Source organism: Felis catus, chromosome B1 (genome assembly GCF_018350175.1).
Source record: "Felis catus isolate Fca126 chromosome B1, F.catus_Fca126_mat1.0, whole genome shotgun sequence".
In the NCBI taxonomy this organism is placed as follows: domain Eukaryota; kingdom Metazoa; phylum Chordata; class Mammalia; order Carnivora; family Felidae; genus Felis; species Felis catus.
This window is the reverse complement of record NC_058371.1, coordinates 91,288,410-91,314,882: the sequence shown is the minus strand read 5'-3', so window position 1 is coordinate 91,314,882 and position 26,473 is coordinate 91,288,410. Positions and strand designations below refer to the sequence as shown.

The following is a 26,473-nucleotide window of genomic DNA, read 5'->3' as shown; positions in this document are numbered from 1 at the left end:
TATTTCAGAAATTAAGATGTCACAATTGCACAAGCAAATCATTCTATCTCAAAACATGTTAATAGTTTTTTTGTGTTTTTTTTTAGTACTTAGTACTTTTAATCGGTCACTGAGGTCTTTCTTTTCTTTTGCACACAAAACTATTAGGGATTTTGCCATTTGGATACCTCTGAGATTACACTGTGGGTACACGTGGCTCCAGATACTTGATGAGACGCAAGGTCAGAAAAATAGTGATTTGGGTCAATTATATGATTACAGAGCTGGTGTTTCCAAGAGAATTCCAGAGGTCTAATCAGCCCAGTAGTGACTGAAGGGCTCAGAGGCTTGCCTGCCCAGAGTTTACTTGGCTATAGGGTTTCTGAAGTTCCTGATAGCAAACTTAGCCTTACTGCCCAATTCCTCTTGATTTCTGAGGTGCTGGCTGTACTTGGCTAAGTGCTCAGATCAGCAAGGTATACCAGTCTTGATCTGCCCTGAGCAGATCCCCACCCACCATGCCAGTAGTGAAGGTCTCTTCAGTCTCCCCAGAGGGATGTAACACCATCATGAAGCCCCATGTATTTCCTGGACCAGCTCACATGCCTGAAAAGACTTAGTCATGCCTGAAGACTTGGTCATGACTTGATCATGGAGCCAATGTGGTTCACTTTAAGCAGGAGGCAGTTGCAAGGTTTCCTTGATGAAGAACTTGTACAGGTTGGTTCAGCTTGTCAGATGTGATGTACCTACTGGAATCATCAGGCAACTTGAAGTCCAGATCTCACTTGCCTTGCTCAGAAGAACTCCAAAGCAGCAACATCCATGCCAATGGTGACCTTATTGGTGTAAGTGGCTATCTCGATTTCATTCTTCAGCAGCTGCGGGGCTTCTTTCTTTTCTAGGATGTTAGGAGTAAGCATGCTTCCATCAGCTACATTTGGTGGAATCTTTCCCATATTTCTTCTTGATGACATTCTTGAGGTTGTGGTGAACCTCCATCTGATACATATGGTTTTTTTGACGTTTACTGCACCAAATGGGAGGATCTTAACTCCTGTGTGGCCAGCTCTTTGCCAGCATTGTTGATCATACCAATGACTTTAAACTTGCCAGCCAAGTCAACAATGTGGAGCTACAGGGGCACCCCGTTCCCCATTCTCAATAGCTCCAGGTTTGAAGATAGACAGAGACACCCTCTGTCTATTCCATCTGTCTTTATCATCACTTTCTCAATCTTCTCTTGTTCAGGTTCTTGCTAAGCCGAGTAGGTGCGATAGTTTTGTTGATGTGCTCAACAGCCTTTGAGACGCCTTTCCCCTTCTAGCATGTTTACATCATTGTCAAGGAGTCCTAAGGCCTCATAAACACTAGTTGTCACTTTTGAGGTACAGAGATCAACATGAACAGTGGGATTACCATGAGGGTAAAAGATCTCTCTGGCATAGATCTTGAGAATGGACATGGTTAACTTCTGGCTGCTGGATCTCATCATCAGGGGAAAAGGAAAAAGGGAGCTGTAGACACCAAGGGTGACTATTAAGCTGCAAGGTCTGGTGCACCAAGTTCCCCCTGAGCCCCTCTCTGTGCTGTCTGCCCCAATGACCCGTCTTTCTCCCAGGGACCTGATCATCTTATATTTAAATGGAAACTTACAACATAAGGCCATTTTATAACTCAATAATATCTGTCTACTCTGTCAACACATGTAGAATTGTCAGAATACTTGCACTTAAATAGTGCATTTCATTATACCTTTTCAAATACTTTGCCAAATATGTATTTTATGAACTAATAATAAAGGGAATGCAATTAATAGTGGGGATACTTCAACAATATAAATGTTACCATGTATTTCTAGAATCAAATCCAAAATTTACTATTTTCCAACCAAACTTAAAATACTTTGACTTTGGGGGTCTAAGTGGCTCAATTGGTTGAGTGTCTGACTCTTGATTTTGGTTCAGGTCATGATCCCAGGTTCGTCCTGGGATCTGGCTCTGCGCTGAGCATGGAGTCTGCTTAAGATCTCTCTCTCTCTCTCTCTCTCTCTCTCTCTCTCTATATATATATATATATATATATCTCCCTCTCCCTGTCTCCTCTTGCTGCCCCTCTCCTCCACTCTCACTCTCTCTAAAATAAATAAATAAATAAATAAATAAATAAATAAATAAATAAAATTAACAACAACAAGAAAAAAAAACCCCTTTGACTTTAAAATAAGCAAAGGGAAACTTGGAGAACAGAATAATATAAAAAAAAATAAGATAATTAAAGCTTATGATAGCATAATAAAACACTTGATAAATTCCTAGTGTATGTAAATGATTCAGTTGATTAAGCTTCTGGTTTCAGCTCAAGTCATGATTTTGTGGTTTGTAGGACTGTCAGCATAGAGGCTGCTTGGGATTCTTTCTTCTTCTCTCTGCCCCTACTCCACTTGCATGTATGGGTACACTCTCTCTCTCAAGATAAAAATAAAAAAAAAACACTTAAAAAAGAAAATAAGTCATGGCAAATTCCCATTATTGAATTTAAAACTTAATTGTCAATTTAAATTTTTTTTCAATTTTTCATGACTTTTGGAGATAATCATTATTTATATTAACATTTCAGTTTTAGGAAATGTTGCCTACGTAAGATCAATACCGACAATTAAGGAATCATGATCACCATCAATTTTTTGGCCATTTATATGTCTTCACCCTGTAGTCAGAACACCTTTTCAGTTTTATTAAAAATGTTATTATCAACTGACCATTATTATTATTTTATTATGGATTTTGTTTTTAATCTTATGTATAATAGGTTCCATTATTAACAGTTAATTCTTGTGATAAAAAAGGGAAAATTATGGGGTTTTTTAATGTTTATTTATTTATTTAGAGAGAAAGAAAAGCAGGAGCAGGGGAAGGGCAGAGAGAGGGAGTCAGGGAATCTTAAGGGGGTTCTGCACTGACAGGGCTCAACTCACAAACCATGAGTTGAAATCAAGAGGCAGATGCTTAACCGACTGAGCCACCCAGGTGCCCTGGGAAAAAATGGCCTTAATATTTTGTGCAATATTAATACAGATAAACAAACTTTATCTTTTTCCCCATCCTTTTTGCACTTAAACTCTATGAATATTTTTTATGGAAGAGATGTGTCTCATAAACAATAGATGCTGAATTTTTTTTTTTTTTTGGTTTTACCCAGTCTGACATTGTCAGTTTTAATTAAAATATTCATTTAATTTACTTTGAATGCAGTTATTACTTACTTTAATTTATGTCTATAATATTTTATTATTTTTTGACCTGCCTGAGGTTTTGTTTCTTCTCTACTTTCGCTTCTCTTGGATTAATAAAATGTTTATTATTTTTATTATTTCATCATTTTCCCTCTATTTACTTGTTAGACACAATTTTTCAATTGGTTAGCTGTTAATCTAGTATTTAACATGCATTTCAGACAAATGATGCATTGATGCATGCCACTAATTTATCAGTACCCAGGTAGATCAAGAAGCTTAAGATTATTTCAACCCATTTACTACTTTCTTACTTTTTAAAACTCATTTGCATATTTAATTCTGCATATACATAACGCTACAAATACTAAATTCTTTGTACTATTAATATTAATTTATATTTATCTGTTTTCTCTTTATATATAATGTATACCCACATTCCTTCTTTGTGAATATATTATTTTAATATTTCTTGCATTGAAGATTTGTTGGTGGTAAATTAGCTTTTTTTATTTGACTAAAATAATCTTTACTTCATATTTCTTTTTATTTTAAGTGTTATTTTCACTGGCTAGACAGTATCAGGTTGTTCCCTATTTTTCTTTTTTTTTTTTTTTCAGCACATTAAACATGCCACTACTTTGTTTTCTGGCTTCGTTGTTTTTGCTAGAAACTTAGTTGTAAGTCATATTGTTGCACTTCTGAAGTTACCTTGCTTTCCTTTCTTCTTTGAGTGTTTTTGAGATTTTCTCTTTGTCCTTTATTTAGAGCAGTCTTACTGTGATATGCCTTTTTCCCCTTTGTTCATTTTATGTTTCTCCTATTCAATAGCTAAAGAATTGAACTCCACATTATCAAGTTGATGCCAAATATTAAACACAGAGCATAATTTTGACAAAATAGCAAGAAATTTCAAAAATAGTCCACCTTGGAAAATTTACCTGATAGGATATGTGGTATTTAAAAAAAAAAATTCCTCTAATTTGCAGATCTTCTTGAATGTTTTCATTTATTGGGGGTAAATGTCTAGAAATGGCCTAGCTAAGTAAAATGCTAAGTGTATGTTGTGTAAGAAACTGCCAAGCTGTCAAAGTGGCTATTCCATGTTACATTCGACTAGTAATTTATATGGTTAATGGGATGGCACATTTATTATATTAACTCCCTGAGTATTGTACTTCATATGCCACTAACTTGAAGTTTATTTCCCAAAAATCTTCAGTAAGTGAGGAATAAAGAAAATGAGGCCCATAATTGCTCAAATACAGGTTATATAAAAATGATTTATACTTTTTATATTCATTCATTCACTCATTCACCTTTTCATTTACTTGACTAGATTCATGTGCCTTTTCTGTGTTTGGTACTAAATGAGTTGTAAAGGTTTGAGGAAATGATATATTCTTTGGAGGGAGGCAGATTCTATATAAAAGTTTACAAAATCCTTAGGTCACTAAAATAGATTATAGATTTTTAAGTGCTCTTTGTGTAGCTTGACCTTCCTGAAAATAAGTTCCTAAACACGGACAAGTGGATGACAATTTACACAGTTTCCTCATGTAATCCTTGTTATATTTTAGGTGAGAACATTAGTAGGAACAACTGAATTGGCAATATTAGGGATTAAGGAGTTAACTTTTTAAATTAACTTGTATTCAAATACATGTTAATGTTTTAACAATAAGCAAATAAGAAAGAATATAAGCAATTCTTAAGGGAAAATGGAAGGACTGGAAGAAGTTAAGAACATTCCCTAAATAGATATGTAAATAGAAAAAAAAGTCTGAGACACTCAAGATGGATTTACGGGTCCAATTTTCATGTAAAAAGAGGTTTAGATTACCAAACAGATATTTGAAGAGGGAAAGGAAAAACCTCAGAGAAGAATTTCCAAATGCAGGAAAACACCAAGAATCTTCAATTTGAAAGGCACAAGTGAGTAATAGAAGAATGAATGGTGTTCATATGAAGACATGTCTGAATAAGCTGATAAAACTAAGGATCAAAAAAGGTTACTGAAGTAATAAGGAAGAAAGAATAATTATTTTTTTTAAGAATGAGAGTTGAGTTAATATAGGATCTAATCAGGACCTATGGATACGATAGGACACTGGGATAATAATACAAAATTATTGAGGGGGCATGTTTTGGATACAGAATTTTAAAAATGCTTAAACCATTAAAAATATGAGACATAAAAATTATTTCAGGGGCGCCTGGGTGGCTCAGTTGGTTAAGCATCCGACTTCAGCTTAGGTCATAATCTCATGGTTTGTGAGTTCGAGCCCCATGTTGGGCTCTGTGCTCATAGCTCAGAGCCTGGAGCTTGTTTCAGATTCTGTGTCTCCCTCCCTCTGACCCTCCCCAATTCATGCTCTGTCTCTCTCTGTCTCAAAAATAAACATTTTAAAAAAATTAAAAAAATATTTCAGACATAGAAAGTTTTAGAGTATTTAGTTCCTCTGCATCTAGGTCTAGGAAAATAATTTATAAAGTTTTATTTTTAAAAACTCAAGAAAAAGTGAAGATATGAACTCTATGCAAAAAAAAAAAAAAGTCCTGAAAAGGTACAATTTGAATATGAATCAAATTGAAATAAAATAATTTTAGCAAGAGAGATAATAAAACAAAACAAACACTTCTGTTCATATGCTTGAAATATTACATTGTTATGTGGTACAAATTTGGTTTCAAAAGTTTTCTTCTCTTTGCAAGTCCATTCACAACACTTGTTTCTGTAACTTCCATTAGTTAATAAGTCATAATATTGTAAATCTGTGGTTTTGAATCTTAAACTTCAGAATCTTCCTGCAGACCGATAACAGTATTTTCACATTCAGGCTAGAATAGAATGTAAATGTTCTAAATTCCGACAACTAAAAAATAATGATATGACTATTAGAAATTGGGATATTTATGGAGGGTGAGATTATATGGAAAAAAACTTAGGTTAGATAATTCTATACTATGTATAGAATTCATGTGGAGAATTCATGTGGAGAATATGTGGAGTGAAGAGGAAAGTTCTACAATTTAAAATGTAAACCTAATCAATGAAGAACAAAACCTTTCTGAAATATTTGTAAGAGGAAATAGAATATAAGTTGAGTGATTGTATAAATGTGATAACCATTCTCTAATAGCAGCATGCCAATGGTCACCACCTAATTAGGTAAATCAAGAAATGGAGAAATGAGTCTAGGTATCTGCAAATTATTATTACAGACTGCATGTAGCCCATCTAGGCAGAAAATAATTCTTTAAAAAAAATTAGGCATCGCAGGAGTGCCTTATACAGTCATGCTTGCCTACTGTACAACCGGGCATAAAGCAGGTTCATTGTATTTAGGAGAAAACTAACCGTGGTGCCGGAGTTCATCAACTCAAATAAAACCACGTGTCACCTATCCTTCTAAATGTATGACTCTCAGGACTAGTTACATCACAGATGTGCTACACAACAGTCCGAGAATGACATGAGTCCTTGTCTACTTGCTAAGTGTACAGATGTGACCCTGTGTTGTTCATTTCTGCATTCAAATCTAATAAAGAAGCATCGAATTAGTAATATACTATGTAAGTGCCTGTATTCCAGAGGCAAGTGAAGGTCAGAAATGTAAAATAGCACCACTAAGATATGTTAGTGTTTTGTTTGTTTTCTTGTTTTTGTTTTTTTGGCTTAAAACACAGAAATTTTTTCTCTTCTAGGTTCTTGAGGCCAGAAGTCCAAAATCAAGCTATCAGCAGGGCTATGCTCCCTCTGAAGGAGGTTCTGAGGTATGATCCCTGCTTTGCCTCTTCCAGCTTCTCAGTAGCCCTAGGCATTTCTTGATTAGGACACATCACTAAAATCTCCGCCTTTGTCTTTTTTTTTTTTTCACATTTCTAAAATTGCTAATACAGATATACCATACATCTAACCATTCCCTATTTTTTTTCCAGCATCATTGAGATATTGCTATATAACATGTAAATTTAAGGCATACAATGTGATGATTGGATGCACATATAATTGCAAAATGAATAGCGCAAAAATGTTAGTTAATACTTTTGTCCTTTCACACCTTTTTTTTTTTAGTGTAATTCTAATAGGTTTGATTATGATTAGTTTCTCACATATTTACATTTTTGATTTAGGTAAGGTGATGAAAATGTTTTCTTCAATAAAATATTATGTTTATTACATTTCATTATATAATAAGAGCATATTCTAGAGTGTACTTTCTAATGAAAATAATGTATATCTATCAACATCCTAATACTTATATCTTCTCAAATTAATAATAAAAATTACATTTTAAATTTCCTGAATACTTAGCTACTCAAAGCGCTTTTTCTTGACATTCTCTAATTCTTTTTTTTTTTTTAATTTTTTTTTCAACGTTTATTTATTTTTGGGACAGAGAGAGACAGAGCATGAACGGGGGAGGGGCAGAGAGAGAGGGAGACACAGAATCGGAAACAGGCTCCAGGCTCTGAGCCATCAGCCCAGAGCCCGACACGGGGCTCGAACTCAGGGACTGCGAGATCGTAACCTGGCTGAAGTCGGACGCTTAACCGACTGCGCCACCCAGGCGCCCCGACATTCTCTAATTCTAACAGCAACTCTTGGATCTAGAAACAATAGTATCCTATTATTAAAAAAAATAAAAACTCAGGGTGCCTGGGTGGCTCAGTCAGTTAAGTGTCCGACTTTTGGCTCAGATCATGATCTCACAGTTTGTGAGTTTGAGCCCCACATGGGGCTCCTGTGCTGGTAACTCAGAGCATGGAGCCTGGTCTGGATTCTGTGACTGCTTCTCTCTCTGCCCCTCACCTGCTTGCTCACTTGCTCTTTCTCTCTCTCTCTCAAAAATAAATAAAACATTAAAAGAATTTTAAAAAAGATAAAAACTCTTAAAAGTTAATAGAACTTTCATACATTAAATCAAATAGAAGATGGCAGATCCAGGACTTGAGTTTATATTTTTCAGTTCTAATACCCAAAAGCTATACGAAAGTTGTGATTGTATTTAAAAACCAAAAAAAAATAAAAATAAGCAATTTCAATAACATGTTATGCTATGTTTTATAATATAGATTTATTATTTTTGTACAAAAATAAAAGAAACATAAGCTGATAATATTTTATTTTTTTTTAATTTTTTTTTCAACGTTTATTTATTTTTGGGACAGAGAGAGACAGAGCATGAACAGGGGAGGGGCAGAGAGAGAGGGAGACACAGAATCGGAAACAGGCTCCAGGCTCTGAGCCATCAGCCCAGAGCCTGACACGGGGCTCGAACTCACGGACCGCGAGATCGTGACCTGGCTGAAGTCGGACGCTCAACCGACTGCGCCACCTAGGCGCCCCTAAGCTGATAATATTTTAAACAAGCTCTATTATGAGTATCAATATCATCATTACTTTTCATTAGTGTCTGCTAATTTAATATTGTTAAAATTTTCTTTAAAAATAATTCTCTTAAAAATCATCTCAAATATCCTGCTCTGTATTTGCAATTGGTTTTGTTATAATAACTAAACTATCAAAATAAAGTTATTTTCAAACAATAGGTAGCTGCAAATATATATGTAATTTATATATGCCAGTGTGCCTCACAACTTTCCTACAGCTTTTTGGTTCACTATTTTTAATTATTTTTTTTTTCTTTTCACCTCTTAGTCATGCTATAGTATTCAGAAGTATTTTTGTTAAGTACTAGAGTCTGCAATGTTAATTACTCAGTAAGATATTCTAAGTTCATGCTGACTTAGAATTATTATGTTTTTGATTTTTTTTTTTTTTAGTATTTATTCCTTTTTTGAGATAGAGACACAGAGCATGAGCGGCAGAAAGAGAGGGAGACACAGAACCTGAAGCAGGCTCCAGGTTTTGAACTATCAGCACAGAGCCTGATGTGGGGCTTGAACCCACCAACTGTGAGATCATGACCTGAGCCAACGTTGGGCGTCCAACCCACTGAGCCACCCAGATGCCCCTAGAATTACTAAGTTTTTAAAAGCAACCAAGTTGCAGCAAGATGTTTCCAAATCATTTCATTTAAATCCATCCTCGTAAAATTTCAGCCAATATGGGAAACTTTAAAGATTGTCACAAATAGGATAAAATGATGATTACCAGAGGGGAGGTGGGTGAGGGGATGGGTGAAATAGGTGATGGGGATTAAAGGGTGCACTTGCTGTGATGAGCACAGGGTGTTGTATGGAATTCTCACTATATTATACATCTGAAATTAATATTACACTGTATGTTAACTAACCGAATTTTAACTAAAAACTTTTGAAAAAATTCTCAGGAATAAAGTTATTTTTGTATTGTGTTGTTTTTAGTAATTCCTTGATCATTCTCTACATTTGAGTGAGATATACATCAATGAGTGAGATATGCCTCAATTCCATGTGGCTGAAGAAGCATCTCTTTTAAGTTTGCAAATGTATCTGAAAAATTGATAATAACATTTGCTGTACTTTAATTTTAAATTTTAATTTTAATTTTAAACCTTTCATCAAAAAATACAACAAAATAGTAAAAAGTATTTAGAAAAGGTTCTTTGAAGAATCATACTTCAATGTGTACAATAAAAATCTACCAAATAACCTCTGATTCCAGAAATGATTTACATTATTGCTATACCTTATGCATTACTATCCCAGTAACTTCACTGATTTTTGAAGTCCTTTTCAAAGTTCTTGGCAACTAAATACTGTGGATGAATAATGCAATAATTTGCTAAAACACCTGGTGTTTCTTATTTAAGTTGGCCGTAAACCTATGTTACCTACTAACCCATTAGTGTTCTTCCATCTGTTGTACAAGTTATGTCATTGGAAAAGGGAGTATTTTTTCCTGTAAACTAATTTTAAAGGTTTCAAATATTGACAAGCTCTGCATATTATAGTATGTTATTCCAAATGACATCTCCTCTGTTACTTTAAAATTCTTTTTGAACTGTGCGTATGGTAGCTTAATTTATTATATACTTCACTTTTGTACACCTGCTCATTGAATCATCTAAAAACAGTATCTTTGTTCAATAAAAAGGAATAAATTGTATCACATTTGAACTATCTTTCATCAAAGTACAGATACCTTCACATACAACTAACAGTATTAATTTTTCTCTAATACTGTATACTTGACCATACTTTGTATTATTTTTGCTTTTTATAGGAAAGAAAAGAAACCTTGACAGTAATGGATTTAAGACTTTTTTAAACATTCTATTGACTGAATAACACTTTTTGAAATGTATTTGTATTTTAGAATTTTTTGGTTATTGTGTTTCTTTATTAAAATCTGCATGTATTCTCAATATTTTTGTTGCTTAATTGGGAAAAATATGCTGGTCGATTAAATAGAACCATGATGTTCATTTTGGGATGCAGTGATAAAACCCAAGAATGAAAACTCAACCAAATAATGTAGACATATTTCTCTCTATATAAAATATTTTAAAATAAGATCTAAAATCACCTTTGTTGTACATCAGGGCATGGGGCTGTATTGACAACTCATATACCACAAGCGGTCCTGCCATGGTGAAATGATTTTCCAAAATGTTGAACATTATCTATTTCTCTCCCTCCTCCACACATATCCAGACACATCCACAACACACACGCATTGCCCACGCTCTCTCTAAATACGAACTACTTACGAGCAGATACTTTGTCTGCCTTCCCCATTGAGCCAGCACCTCTGAGAAGGACACCGTGTAGGTGCTCAATAAATACCTTATAAATAAATAAATAACTTCTCTTTGAGCATTTTATTTCAATAAATATATTGTCCTTCTAAGTGAATTCTATGTAATAGCTGAAGACACAAAGTAATTACAAGATTAGAACAATTCAAGCTGAACCCTGCAGTGTGATTAGTAGTAGCAATGTGTTACATGGTTATTTTAATTTTAACCACCAAAAAAAAGACAGCTTTCACATAAAAAAATAATATTTATAATTTGAATTTCTAAACTGAAAGTCAAATGAGTTTATTCTCATAAGGGTACAATGTGTTTTCCACTCAGAAACTTTAAAAAATTGACATTTTTAGTCTCTCATGTAAGAAACAACATAGGAAACAGCATTCAGAATGAGCCAAGGTACCCTTTAGCAGAAATGTTGAATTATAGTTTGCCGAAGGAATACCAGGATTGCTCACGTTTGCATATTTAGATTAATAGTACATTTCTACAAGGTTTGTGCTGTAATTGGAACTTAAGTAACATTTGTAAAGTGTTATCTGTCAGAGCCTGAAGAGACCCAAAGAGAATGTATGTCATTATGCAAAATTACTAATTAAGTACAAGTAATTTAGCAGATAATTTACATGTTCATCTTATAATAGAAATTATTTAGATTTAGGGTTCTCTTTGTATTTCTAAAGTAATCTTGACCCAAGGGATCACAGACTGTTAGGGAGAGGTATAAATTATGGAATGAGACATATGTTTAACTGATTCATAGAGCTTTTGTTGTGGCTAATGATTCCTCTAACAGTAATTGCATGAGGGAAAACATTTTCTTTTTAAGTAAATAATGTTCATTACCTTTTAAATCTACTGTCACTTGACAACATTAATGTGGAAAAATTTTTACCTTCTTGATTAGCTCTCCAAGGATATCCAGCAGCTTTAAATTAATATTGATCAAACAGAAACCATCATATCTATCAAAATGTTCTTATGAATGTGGATGCACGGAAAAAAAAAATTCAATAGGTTCTGGAAAAAAACGCTCTCCTGAAATATACTGTAAATATATTGAGAATTATTAATATGAGGAAATTATTCTGGAAAGTGGGATTTATTTTGTGGAATACTATGTCCATTGACCAATCTTAAAATTGCAATATTAAAGATTTATATCTATACAGTCAAATTGTGGGCATATTGCATTAATAATTGTTACCTTAACACTACAGCTTTGGGGATTAAACAACCTGCATTCCCAAAGTGACTTTTATCCAAATCATGTGAAAAAGGTTAGGAACTTTATATTTACTCACAGCTTTCGTATGAATATCCTAAAACAGTGTTGAGGCACACTTTAATTTGGGTGACAACTCTCTCAAGTTCTTCTATTTTCTTTTGGCTTAATTTATTGTTGGCTTTTAAATAACTATTTAAAAGTTTAGTGTTTAATTATTTGATATTATTTTTTCTAATTGCTATTGATGTAGATATTTAATGTATATATTTCACTCTATCAAATTCCTTTAGCTATATCTCAGATTCTGATAGGTCTCGTTTATGTTTTGAGAAGTGTTACAATTTCCAGTTTCATCCAACAGTTGTTTAACACTGCATGTTTAATTTCTAAGTAGAAGAATTTTTTTTCTTTTTCTATTTTGTTATAAATTACTAGCATTATTGAAAAGAGTACAGACAATTCTCTTCGTCTTATTTCTATATTTTACTTTTAAACTTTTTTTATTTGAGAGAGAGAGAGAGAGAGAGAGAGAGAGCACTCACAAGTACAAGCAGGGCAGAGGGGCAGAGGGAGAGAGAGAGAATCTTAAGCAGGTTCCACACTCAGCATGGAGTCTGATGCAGGGCTTGATCCCACGACCCTGGGATCATGACCTGAGTTGAATTCAAGAGTCAGATGCTCAACCAACTGAGCCATCCAGGCATTCCTTATTTCTATTTTTTAGAATGTATTTAAGATTTCATTTGTGACATAAAAAATGGTCAGTTTTCATGAACACTTTCTGTGCATTTAAGAGAAGTTAGTATCTTTATCTGAGTTAAAATTACAATATATAAAGGCTAAATTATTGATAACAAATATTCAGTACTTCAATATGGTTTCGAAATTTTTGTGTATTTGATCTCTTTGGGCCAAGAGAGATGTGTTAAATTTTACCTTTATTAATTGTTTTTGTCTATTTCTCCTTGTACCTGCTGTAGATGCTGTTTAGTGAAACTCATTGTGTTGCTTACATAAAAATTCATGACCATTATAGTTTCACAGAGAAATATTTCTTAAATTTAGAAAATTATAATTTCATCATTTTATACTCTCTTTGGTCTAAGATTTTCTTTTCAGATATCAAGATTTAACCTGCACTTTCTTTCAATTGCATTTGAATAGGACATATCTGTGCATCTTTTTTATTTTTATAACTTCTTAAGGTTAGTTTATTTTTGGGGGATAATTTTTAACCAGTAAGAAGGTTTTTTTTTTTTCCTACTGGTGATAAAAGCCCATTTAATTGTTGCTACAATTGATATATTTATCCTCTAGTTTCTTACATTTTGAAAGCTTTGTTTACATAGAGATATATAAATTTGTTGTCATTTATTCTCTCATCATATATTTGGAGATTTATAAAGATTTGTAGTTTTAGATTAATGGTTACTTTTATAGGAATGTTTTTTTAGACTATTCTTGGTCTTCTCACTTTTTTTGGATTCTGTCCATTATTCCCCTCTACGACCAATATTGAATTTCACTCAACTTTTTCTTCCTCATCCCCTTTACCTCTAAATCCAATTTGAAGTAATGTCTCTTACTCCTAGTATATACTTATAAGGCAGTTAGTTAAATGATTCTACTTTCCACATGCTCTCTCAATTTTATGAATTGTGAGATTATTATTAAAGTATTATTAATTAATATCATAATTAATATTAATTATTATTAGATTATTATTAATTTATGAATTTATTAATTGTGTTATTTATCTAAAATGTCAGACCGTTTAAATTACACTTGCTTTATCAGTGTTCCTTATGATTATCACTTCTTACAAATAAATATATATCCAATGTTTATCACCAGTTTAAGGTGATGTCCTTAATTGTTTTTGTTTTCTAAAAATAATTTTCTAGTTAATTTCCTCAGGAAGGACTTATGGGAACAATACTCCCTGAGTTCTGTCATATTCTTAAAGTTTGTAGATGGTCTTCACACTAGAAGTTCAATTTAGATGGTATATCTTTTGATCAGAGTTGTTTCCTTTAGATTCTTAAATGAATCACATGGTTTTCTGGCACATGAGTTTAGTGTTGAAAATTAATGCAATCTGATTTTTTTCCTTTATAACAGTTCATTTGAATATCGAACTGGCTTTATTCAACAATTCATCAATGTCGTCTAACAAATAGAAAGAGTTGCACACAATGGAAGGCTTTTAAAAGCAGAGAGGAGGGGCGCCTGGGTGGCGCAGTCGGTTAAGCGTCCGGCTTCAACCAGGTCACGATCTCACAGTCTGTGAGTTCGAGCCCCGCGTCAGGCTCTGGGCTGATGGTTCAGAGCCTGGAGCCTGTTTCCGATTCTGTGTCTCCCTCTCTCTCTGCCCCTCCCCCGTTCATGCTCTGTCTCTCTCTGTCCCAAAAATAAATAAAAACGTTGAGAAAAGAAAAAAAAATTAAAAAAAATAAAAGCAGAGAGGGGACGAGGGAAATAATGTATTGTTTTGAGCACCTTCTTTTTGAGGATTGAAAGGGTGTATCAGGTGGATATCATCACTAGTGTTGAGGTGGTAATTCTAGGTCAACTTTTAAGGGTTGCAATCCTGGGAGAGGCTGAAACTCAGACTAGGTATTAAGTCTTGGTTTGCTGATGTTGGGCTTAGCACAAATGACTCCATTTTGGGCCCATTGTCTCTTTGTTTACAATTTCCCCTCTTTTGATCAGACTCTCAGCTTGAGATGTGATCAAAAATAAGGCATTTCACACCACTCTCAGCTATTGCTCTATATTTCTTACAGCTTTTACTGATCTTCTGTGAAAACATCACTCTTGCAGCAGGGGAAGGCTTCAACGTATCCATACATATAATAAGAAGAATATATTGATAACCGATACTAGGTGGGAGTTGAACGAGAGCCAATTACAGGTGCCCAAAGGGGCCAGAGAAAGAAGGATTGACATGGAAAGTTGTTTTTGCAAGTTTATGAACGTAACCGACCACATGTTGGTGGTAACCTGTTTTTACATTTTTGAAGGAGTCTCTCCACCAATGTTTGTTCATAATTTGAGTCATCCTAAATGCACCATGGTAGGTGAAGGTATGTAAACACCAAAAAATGGGGTTTTCCAAGGAAGTGGGAAGAAACAAGCCTTCTTGGGTTTCCCATAACTCCCATTGCCCTTTGAACTTTAACCATTGTTTTGCTTTTCTTAATTTCTCTGATTCAGGACTAGACTGTTGCCATGTTGTAAGGCTATCAGGAGGTCAAAAGTCTGGCCACACAAGGTCATTTTTGCAAAAGCAGAGTGGAATTCAACACATTTGCTACAACCTTCATAGATTATTTGCTTCTGCCTTTGCAAGTCAGCTAGGGCATTCTTCTGATACTCAGGTTCGGTGTTTTTAGAATAGGCCTCAATTTTGATGACAACAGTTTCAGAAGATAAGAGAATAATTTGTTGTCTATTTTGATTGTGGTTCCAGTGGTCATAAGAAAACCCCTTTGTTTCTAAAACATCCCCAAATTAATTTTTTTTTCAACGTTTATTTATTTTTGGGACAGAGAGAGACAGACCATGAACGGGGGAGGGGCAGAGAGAGAGGGAGACACAGAATCGGAAACAGGCTCCAGGCTCTGAGCCATCAGCCCAGAGCCTGACGCGGGGCTCGAACTCCCCGACCCAGAGATCATGACCTGGCTGAAGTCGGACGCTTAACCGACTGCGCCACCCAGGCGCCCCCCCCCCCAAATTATAAATGACTCCAATGGCATATCAGTATAAATATTAATGATTTGTCCTTTTTATAATTGGCATGTTCTAGTGAGGGTTGGGGCTCTATTTTTTGGACTGATTTAGCTTATGTGAGATTTCCCCTCTCAAATAGTTCATATCGGGGAGTAGCAGGTTACTAACAATTTTCCAAGTAACAGCTTGGAAATACTTTTTTTTTTTATTTTTACAATATAACCCACCAACAGAAATGACCATATCAAGATTAGTCAAAGACATGTCTTGTAAATCAAAATGTGGTGTCACAAAATAGGATATTATTACCTCACAGTTATGGGGCTGGCCTTTGTCAGGTAAGGGTAGCAATGTCACAGGATTTAGAATGCTGCGACGTTAAGGATTTAAATTAAATGGTGAAAGCAGAAGGATCCCATAGGAAGTTAGTCTGCTTGGAGAGAAATGTTGAGTCAATTCGGAATTAAAAAGACTTTTGGACAGCGCGTGGAGTTTGTAAGTAAATGTCATTTTCTAGGGTTAAATCCACTGAGGCTTCTACTAATTTTGCAGCTGCAGCTCTATAGCCTTAAGGCAGTTTGGATATGCACAAACAACCGACTCAAGTTGTGTACTATAATAAGCAATAGGCCTATGTTTATTACCATGTTCTTGTGTGAGCATTCCCAGGGCTTGGTTGTCTCTTTCATACACAAATAAGGTGAAAAGTTCTGAATGGTTAGGTAACTTTGGGGGAGGCAGTTCTTTTAATACTTGTTTTAGTCTTACAAAAGACCTGTTCATGTTTCTTTTCCCAAGGAAGAGGTTCAGGGACTGAAATTTTAGTAAGTTTACAGAATGAAACAAAGAAAAATTAGGAACCCAAGGTCTGCAATAGCTAGCAAGACCCTAGAAATCCAAGAAGCTGTTGCTTGCTTATGAGCCTGGGAAATTCGTGGATGAGCTTAATTCTTTTTGGAGATAGCTGGAATCCTTTAGTATTTAGATTATGACTTAGGTAGTAAACAGTGTCTCAGAACAATTGCAATTTCTCTTTAGATACTTTGTCTCTTTTCAGTTAACTATTGTAGCAAATAAACAGAATCCTTTATGGACCAGTAACTGAGTTTAGCAAGAGATTGTCTACATATCCTAAAAGGGTTGATTTTTCTGGGGAACTGGGTGGTATTTAAATCTTGGTGGAATACTTGAGAGAAATAATAAGGGGCCTCAGTGAACCCGTGAGTCATGACTGTCCAGGTATATTGTTGATTGTTCTTAGTAAAGGCAAATGGATATTAGTTGTTAGGGCCTACAGGGATGCTGAAAAAGGCTGAAAAAAGGTCTGTAACAGTGAACCATTTTGAGCGTGGTAAGACTTATAACAAAAAGCTTTTCAGCTTTGGAAGAACTGGGGAATAAGGAGATAGCTATCTTATTAGTAGCTCTCAAGTCCTAGACAAATCGCCATCCCCTCACATTAGGTTTTTGGCTGGGATGGCTGGTGTTAGAGGGGCTGTTTCAGGGTGAACCCCTAGACAATTAGGTCTTCCATTATTGTTGTGAAGCCTTGTATAGCCTCAGGCTTTAATGAATATTGAGGTAATTTGGGAAGAGGTTTAGTTATATCTATCTAAGTTTTTATAGGTTCTGCATTTTTATTCTCCCTATATCAGTATTGGAAGTAGCCTACAGCTTTTCAGTCACCTTGTTCACGTTTGCAGACTTTTGTTGGAATTATTCCTCTTCTATCAAGGGCCGATTGTAAGGAACATGAAAGTTCAGGTCCAGGTTGGTCAGGAACTCTGAGGTAAGGTCTCCATTGGAGGCAAAATATATTGGCCTTTCTCATTTAGAAAGAACTCTACCTTTATAGTTTGGAGCTGTATCACATAGCAAAAAAGAATATTTTTCAGTAAAAGGTGTCAGAGTCATTTGTTGAGTCAGAAATTCTCTCCAAATTCTACTAGATAGCCTCACTATGGAAACCTTTTCACTCTGAAGGATTTTCTTTGAAAAATTTGTTGTCCTATGAGAGTGAAGTTTCAAGTAGTGAGTGTAGCTTTCTGATACCCACTATAAATTGGCAAGGTTTCCCATTAATTTTAATTGGAGTTCCCCCTTAGCTGCTTATGGAATTATTGGTATCCGTTTACAGAAGGACCTCTCAAAGTCCCATCAACTCTGGAAGAGGCTCATATGGGGGCTTTGCGTTAGGGGTAGATATGAGGGCACTCAGCTCTGTATGAACTGAAGTATTTGCACAGGACCTTGGAAACATTCTTTTCCCCAGTGTCCCAATTGATTATAAATCAGTTATCAGTCCGTGGGCCAGTGTTTTAGTGATGGGTCCCTAGCAGGTGCAATGTGAGAGGCCCAGTGTTAACTTAGTTCTCTGGCCTTGAAGCTGTTATAGTTGGAAGGCCAATAGTTTGGTGGACTTTTGTTTATGATCTTGTTCCAAAGTCCTTTCAAAGTGTCCAGCTATGGTCATGTATTTAGTCAGACTGGTGATCTCTTACCTTATTTTCTGCCTTTTTATCCACCCACCTACCTATTTACAAAGAGCACATCTGGAATGTCATAAGAAGCTTCCAAACAGGCTTGAAGTCTGACACAGATTCATCTTTCTTTTGTTTGCATGTTTAAAGAATAAACCAATTAGTGTGGGCAGGGAAGGAATCATCTGTAAAATATTAGTTGCTATTCTGAGAAGTTTTTCTGGTCCATGAGGGCGCCATGTTGAAGAGTGAGGATCTCAAAAATCCTCAGGATTTTGCCATTTTGCTTCCTGCATCAATTTTTGGGCTTCACCAGATCCTACCAGTATGCGCTCAAGTTCACAAAGTTCTGGCAGCCCAAGATCATAGGTCCTGACAATGACTCTAAATTCTTCAGAACGTTTTTGGGGATCCTTCTCGGGTTTAGGAAATTCTTTAACCATGGCCTGTAGTTCACTCTTTGACCAAGGAGTAAAAGATACCTGAGGAGGATTGCCTGCAACCTCAGGCAGGTTTCTTTTACAAGGTAACTATTTAATAGTCTCTTCAGAGTGGAAAGGCAGTTCAGACAGAAACTTAGTAAAAAAGTGAGTACTGGGTAAAGGAGCATGGAGAGGAACAACAGGAGTTACATTAGTCTTAAAGCTTTTGTTTTGTTTTGTACCTCTTGTATCTTTAATTTTTCATTCTACTTTGGCAACAAATCTTTCAAATAGTTCTTTTGGAATCTTGAAGACTTTCAGAAGTTTCTGCATACCAATAAAAATAGGTATCCCATTCTATTCGTTTAATTCAGGAATCTTTGCTTTCAAGTGCACTTCTTAAATAGATAATCTTGTCTAATTGGAACATACCCCATAACGGCCATTGCAATTTGAGGCTGTTTTTAGAAAGATTTTGCCATTTTTGTAGATATTTATAGCTTTGGAGACCATGGTTCTTACACATAAAACAAGCAGTTATGCCAGAAGGTGGCAAGCCTAACTCTTTGGAGTTTAAGGATTCCATTGCTTGTTCATCTTCTTTTTCCTTTTTTTTTTAAGCTAAGCCTTTGGGTCTTTCAGAACCAAACTAATACTTAAGGGAGATGTGCCATTGGGCTGGAGATTGTGTGGTGTTTTACAGGATACCCTGTTGTGTGGAAATATTCTTGAGGTGGGCAGGTGACCTAATGACCTAGTATCAGTCTGACCACCTTATTCTAACATAGGAGTCTAGAGTTAGTTGAAAGGTGTTCTAACATCTTTTTAGTGTTCAACCCATGCCCACCAACCTTTATAGCCTTTTTTTTTTTTGGCTTCCAAGATTCCCTTTAGCAATAACCTTTATCTACACAGAATAAGACAAAAAACCTGTGCACATTAACATACCAGCAGTAACCAACAGATGTAACTGTGGCCTGGCCAGGAGAAGGCCCTGTGCACAACACCAAAAATTCTCCACTGTGGGGATTAGGGGTGAGAATTCGATGAGCAGACTCCAAAGAATGGAAAGGGCAGACTGATTGCAAATAAATGGGGAACTGCACCTGTCACCAGCAATTCCCAACATGGAATGTGGAGAATGATGTCAAACAAACAGGGAATCATAGACTAAATTGTAGCACTTCCCAGCCTGGAATCTGGACATAGAACCACGGGCTGGGGTTTCCAATCAAATGGGGAATTGCTCTCTGAACTACTAGCAGTTCCCTGTGAGGAATAAGAACTTCAGTCAAATGGGGACCTGACTGGAAAGCCAATTAGACTGGGAGCTCAATGCAAAGAGGGCAGAGCTCAGGACCAAGAGGAATGTAACCATGGCCCTTGGACACAGAGGACTCAAAAGGGTTTGTGGGCACCACCGTTGTGTTTCTTACTGTCCTCAGTGCTGTGGGAAGTCTCTTTCTGTCCTGCTGCTGCCACCAAATCTGTTAAAACACAAAATTCAACTAAGTAAAATTGAATATCTAATTGACTTTATTCAACAATTCATGAATCAGGCAGCATCTCATCTAACAAACAAATTAATTCTGAAGAACTGTACAAAATGGAAGTCGTTTAAAAGCAGAAAGGAGACAAGACAAGGAAAGTAGTGTATTGTTTCAGGCAAGTCACTTTTCTTTGGAGAATGGAAGAGGGTCTATCAAGTGGATTACCTCACTAGTGCTGAGCAGGTAATTCCAGATTAACTGGCTAAAGGCGAAAATCCTTGGAGAGTCTGAAGTTCCAGTTAGCTTAGGAATTAAGTCTTGGTTTGATGATGTGGAGTCAATAACTCCATTTTGGGCCTGTAGTCTCTTTTCTAAGAACACTAAATCCAAAGAAAGCAGAAGACAGGAAATAAGAAAGAATTAAAACAGAAATAAACAAAACACAATACAAAGAAAAAATTGAGAAATAATTGAGAAAACTAATGAAACCAAATTTGATTCCTTTAAGAAGTAAACAAAATTTTTCTATCAATATGCCCAAGAGAATTGAAAATACATATTTACAGCAAAATTTGCACACAAATGTCACAACAATATTATTCACAATAGCCAGGAAGTAGAAACAACGCAAATGTTGAATGAATAAACAGAACGTGGAATGTTATTCATCCACAAAAAGGAGTAAGTTACGATGCATGCTGCAACATGGATAGAACTTTGAAATACCGAGCTAAGTGAAAGAAGCCAGGGACAAAACTCCATACATTGTATGACACCATTTATATGTAATGTTCAGAACAGGCATATCCTTATCTACATAAATTAGATTATGGTTGCTGGGTGCTGGAAGGAGGAGAGAATAGGGAATGACTGCTAATGGATGCATGAGGTTTCTTTCCAATGATGAAAATGTTCTGGAATGGGATAATGGCGATGTTGTACAACTTTGTAAGTACACACAAAAAACTGAAGTGCACACTTGGAAATTGCAAATGTTATGGTACATGAATTATAGCTCAAAAAAAGAAAAAGATATCTATAATAATTCTCACAGCTGCATTATTCACTTATAGTCCATATAGGAGGGAGTAGGAAGGTGTCAGTAATGTATTGTTTCTTCGCTTGAGTGGTGATCACATAAATCAACTTACTTTTGTATTATTCATCAAGTTATATGCTTAAAATTTCTACATTTTTCTAGATGCACATTATATTTTAATACAGATTTATTTTTTTTCACTATATGAAGTTTATTGTCAAATTGGTTTCCATACAACACCCAGTACTCATCCCCAAAGGTGACCTCCTCAATACCCATCACCCACACTCCCCTCCCTCCCACCCCCCATCAACCCTCAGTTTGTTCTCAGTTTTTAAGAGTCTCTTATGCTTTGGCTCTCTCCCACTCTAACCTCCTTTTTTTTTTTCCTTCCCCTCCCCCATGGGTTTCTGTTAAGTTTCTCAGGATCCACATAAGAATAAAACCATATGGTATCTGTCTTTCTCTGTATGGCTTATTTCACTTAGCATCACACTCTCCAGTTCCATCCATGTTGCTACAAAGGGCCATATTTCATTTTTTCTCATTGCCACGTAGTACTCCATTGTGTACATAAACCACAATTTAAAATAATTGAAAAGAACTAAGTAAATATTCTTCATCAATATGTAGATCTTTCCCCAAACTTATTCACCCATACTTGCTTAGGCAAATGCCGCTCTATGTGTGTACTTCCTTACCCAATACCCAGCAGCATATTTGGTAAGATGCATCAACTTGCTGATGGATGTGATTTCTCTACCCCATATGTCTTCTTCTTAAGGACTTAAAACTTGCTTTACTTTTTGGCAGGACAGTTCCCATCTAGTGTTCCTTCTAGAATAAGATCAGATCTCCCACAAAAGAAATATATCCACTCCATATCTTAAAACATGAAAAAGCATAGGTAGGGAAGATAATGAGCTTTTGTTTTAAAAAATAATCAAATATTTAAAAATAACATCCTAAATGTTTGAAGGTGAGCTTCTCTGACCTTCTCAAAAGACTTGCTTTTTTCTCCCTGAAACACTATGCCATGTGATCGAATTTCAAAAAAGTTTCTGCTGCCCCTGTAGTATAACATCCTATTCAGAGCTTTCCTTGACCCTAGTGAGGAAAAAATAAAAAAGAAAAGAAAAATACTTCCATTTTGAAAAGAAGATCTCTTACTTACTTTGATCTTGCAATAAATCCTCATCCTTTTTTTTTTTTTTTTCAAAAACCAGTTGGAAGATTTCTTTTACCCCTTGCAATAGACAGCACACTATCTGATAAAAAGTTAAAGTTTGAATGAGTCAGGGATTAACTTGATACTCTAAAGAAGTTGAAATAAAACCAGTTTATTTCCAGCATGTCCACTTAGGGAAACAGTAGCATAAGAAAAGGATTAAAAGATGCACAGGGACAAAAGAATGCCAGGTCTCCTCAACCATGGTGAAGATTTACACCTGACTTTAAGAGTAATGGGAGGACAAGACAGGTTCTTAACCAGCATGACATGATCAAATTTGCACGTGAGAGTATCATTTTGGTTCAAATCAAAATAAATATTAGAATAAAATAAGATTACCACATAATCTCCGTGCCAAATGCTTTTAACCAATTGTAATCTATACAATGTAAATGTCATTTGTGTAAGTACTATCTATAAAACATTCGTGAATAGAGTGGTGAATAATACTAGATTATTGTTTCTAACACCTCCCTTGGTATTTTAGTAAAATAGCAATGTGTCAAAATAGTCTAGTTGTGATTCTAATATTTGGCTTGCATTGCAATTGAGGCACTTCTTTGATTACCAAAGATTTGCTGGAATTACTATTATAAAAGCTTACTTTAATTTCAAGGAAATAGGATTGGCAGTATGTCAAACTGTGGTGCATTGGCATGCCACTGGCACATGTACAAAGATACGATGAAATGTAAATCAAAATTGTGATTCACTATAGACTGTCAGATATGGTTTCCTGAGATAAGAAAATCCCAATGGAAATATCAAATTAAATACTCACACACACACACACACACACACACACACACACACCACAATGAATCATGAGCAATATTCGCTCTACATAAAAAATATATATATATAATATCCACTATTTCAGTGGCATTGCCTTTGGAACTCAAATGTGCTATTGGTACTTCGCAGAACTTCAAGATGAGTATATTTTTAATATCTAAGTGATGTAAATATAAATGGCTTAACAAAATCTGATGCAATATCATTGTACAAACTGCCAATATTTCTCAGAAGCTAAGCATTTTCTCTACTATGGCAAAGAATCCCACTAGTAGAATAATTTTTCTTCTCTTGCTTGATGGATTCAGTTGTTTCATTTAGGGAACTTAAAAATACTTAAGAGCATTCTGTGAACACTAAGACATGACCATGAGACAAAACTAACATATAGCTATAATTATTTCCTCTGAGCAAACCTGGAGAGTAATCTGACCTTAGATTTAAATCTAATTGTAATTATAACTCACAATTTAGTGCATCTGTATTTTTTTTCAAATCTAAATGTAATTGTAACTCAGAATTTAGTACAGCTATATTTTTAAAATATAGGCTGCAGGGTTAAAATGACTGAAAATTATACCACATTCATGTATATAGAAATAAATATATTGAAAAGATGTGGGTAAGTCCAATTTTGTTAATTCCTGTAATTTAAGTGTACTAAATGACCTAATAACAAATATTTTAGTAAAGCAAACTAGCACCTATTAATTTATCTTTGTGGTTAAGATGGTTTATATATTGGAGTTATATTTTATAAGCATATAATGTTTTAGATTTTTCCCAAGATTTATTCATGATATTGTCAGTAGGAACTTTCTTACAAATTCCTTATATAGAATATATAAAGTTGGTGATATGGGAATACCTTAGAGATATCGTGGGTTTGTTTGTTGACCACTGTAATAAAATGAATGCCCCAACAAAGTGAGTCAAATGATTTTTTTGGTTTCTCAGTGCATATAAAAGTTATGTGTACATTATACTATAGTCTATTTAGCATGCAATAGCATCAAAAGGAAAATACAATGTACATACTGTAATTTAAAAATACTTTATTGTTAAAAAAATGCTAACCACCACCTGAGCTTTTAGCAAGTGATAAACAATGATCACAGATCACCATAACAAACATAAGAATAATGAAAAAATGTGAAATATTGCAATTATCAAAATATCACACAGCGATATGAAGTGAGCAGCTCCTGTTGGAAAAGCGGTGCCAATAAACTTGCTCAATAAAGGGTTGTCACAAACTTTGAACTTGAAAGAAACACAGTATCTGAGAAGCACAATAAAATGAGGTATGCTTGTATACACAGTACTTTAAGTCTTTTCCCTCTGGTGGTATGATTCTAAAACATTAGCATGCATGAAAACATATGTGGCTTAGACTACCTTATATTAAAAATCAAGAAACCAATACCTATTAAATGTAGATTTGTTTTGAAAAACTCTTGACCATTTATAATCTGTTGACAATCATTTTTTGGTGAAAACCCATGTGGGTGGCTAAATTGAATCTGACCTTTTCAGTTAATATCTTCAGCAGATGCTTAATTTAGACCTAATAGAGTACGATATGTAAAAACCTAAGTCCCATTACCAAACAAAAAATAATTTAATCTTATACACAAAAGATTGCATAATTTTTTCCTTAGGATTGTACAATTTGAGGTAGGTAGAAAAAGAAATCACCTTTTTGACTCACATTGAAATTACTAGTAAGGACAAAATGTAATTGTAAGAACTGTTTGTAATCAAACAATTAAAAGAAAAAAAATCAAATAAGTACTGAAATTCAAAATTAAATATAAATAATAAAAAATATTGAGGATTTAGTCAATACATACTCCTACATCCATTTCTACTCTTGGATCTTCCTGTCCTAACTGTAACTGTATTCTGGACAGAACTTGGAAAGTTGATTACTTCCTCAATTCTAGTGGCAGATCTTGTTTAATCTTTACATCAGTAATGGACAATGAGAACTGAGGAGGAAAGTTGTTAAAAGGTTTCCAGGAAAGACACCACCTTCTGAATGTCGTGTCTCAGTAGGACAGGAAATCCTGCAGCCATCTTGACACTTCCTGATGGTAGAGCTAAGATATAATGGGGGAAAAGCCAAGAGACTCCCAAGTGGTAACAGAAGTTTAGTATACCATGCCTGAAGACACTTTAACTGAATATTTTGTTAGGTAAGATTTCCTTTTCTAGTGTGAGTTGGAATTTTCTGTCAGCTAAAGATACCATGAGGATATTTAATTTGTTCTACTCTTTAAAATGCAGATTTTTTTAAAAGTTTTTTTATGTACTGTTTTATCTACCAAAAAAGTTATACTATAGGAGGTATATTTTCTAAATCCAAGTAATCTAATTAGAAATCCTCAATAGAGGATTTTTAGCTGAATTTTATTTTAGCAATTAAATGCAGAAGTGTTTTAAATATAGTCCATTATTCCTCATGAAAACTTGGTCTATATTAGTGGTTCTTCTCAATCATGGTCCCATAATTATAAAAACTGTAGAAGTATTAATTCATGTGGAGTTGGTCTTTTGAAACATGAAGTATGAGTATCTTCATTTAAAAATGGAAGTTGTTTTCAGTTTACTCTTAAGAGAAACATATCTTTAGAAAATTAGAAATACTTAAAACTTAAATCATTTAGACATGTCTTTACCATGAGAGATTAAACCTCATTTGACCTTTCCTCAATGGATTTATAAAAACTATTATGAACATAAATTTACTGATTCTAAACCACTTTAAAGTTCATTTTTACTAACTATAGATTTTCATTTAAAAATTTAAAAATATTTAAAAACTTAAAAATTTTATTTATTTATTTATTTATTTATTTATTTATTTATTTATTTATTTTAATGTTTATTTATTCTTGAGAGAGAGAGACAGAGAGACAGAGAGAGAGAGGCAGAGCGTGAGCAGGGGAGGGGCACAGAGAGAGGAAGACACAGAAAACTAAAGCAGGCTCCAGGCTCTGAACTATCAGCTCAGAGCCTGATGTGGGGCTCAAACCCACGGACAGTGAAGACCATGACCTGCCCGCAAGTTGGACGCTTAACCAACTGAGCCACCCAGGTGCCCCAAAATAATTTTAAATGTTTAAATAAA

General features: G+C 34.8%; 1 pseudogene; it reads right to left on the bottom strand.

Annotated features, from left to right (window-relative positions):
• Positions 1–342: 342 nt before the first annotated feature.
• LOC109499421 lies at positions 343–18,806 on the bottom strand (annotated as a pseudogene).
• Positions 18,807–26,473: the final 7,667 nt, after the last annotated feature.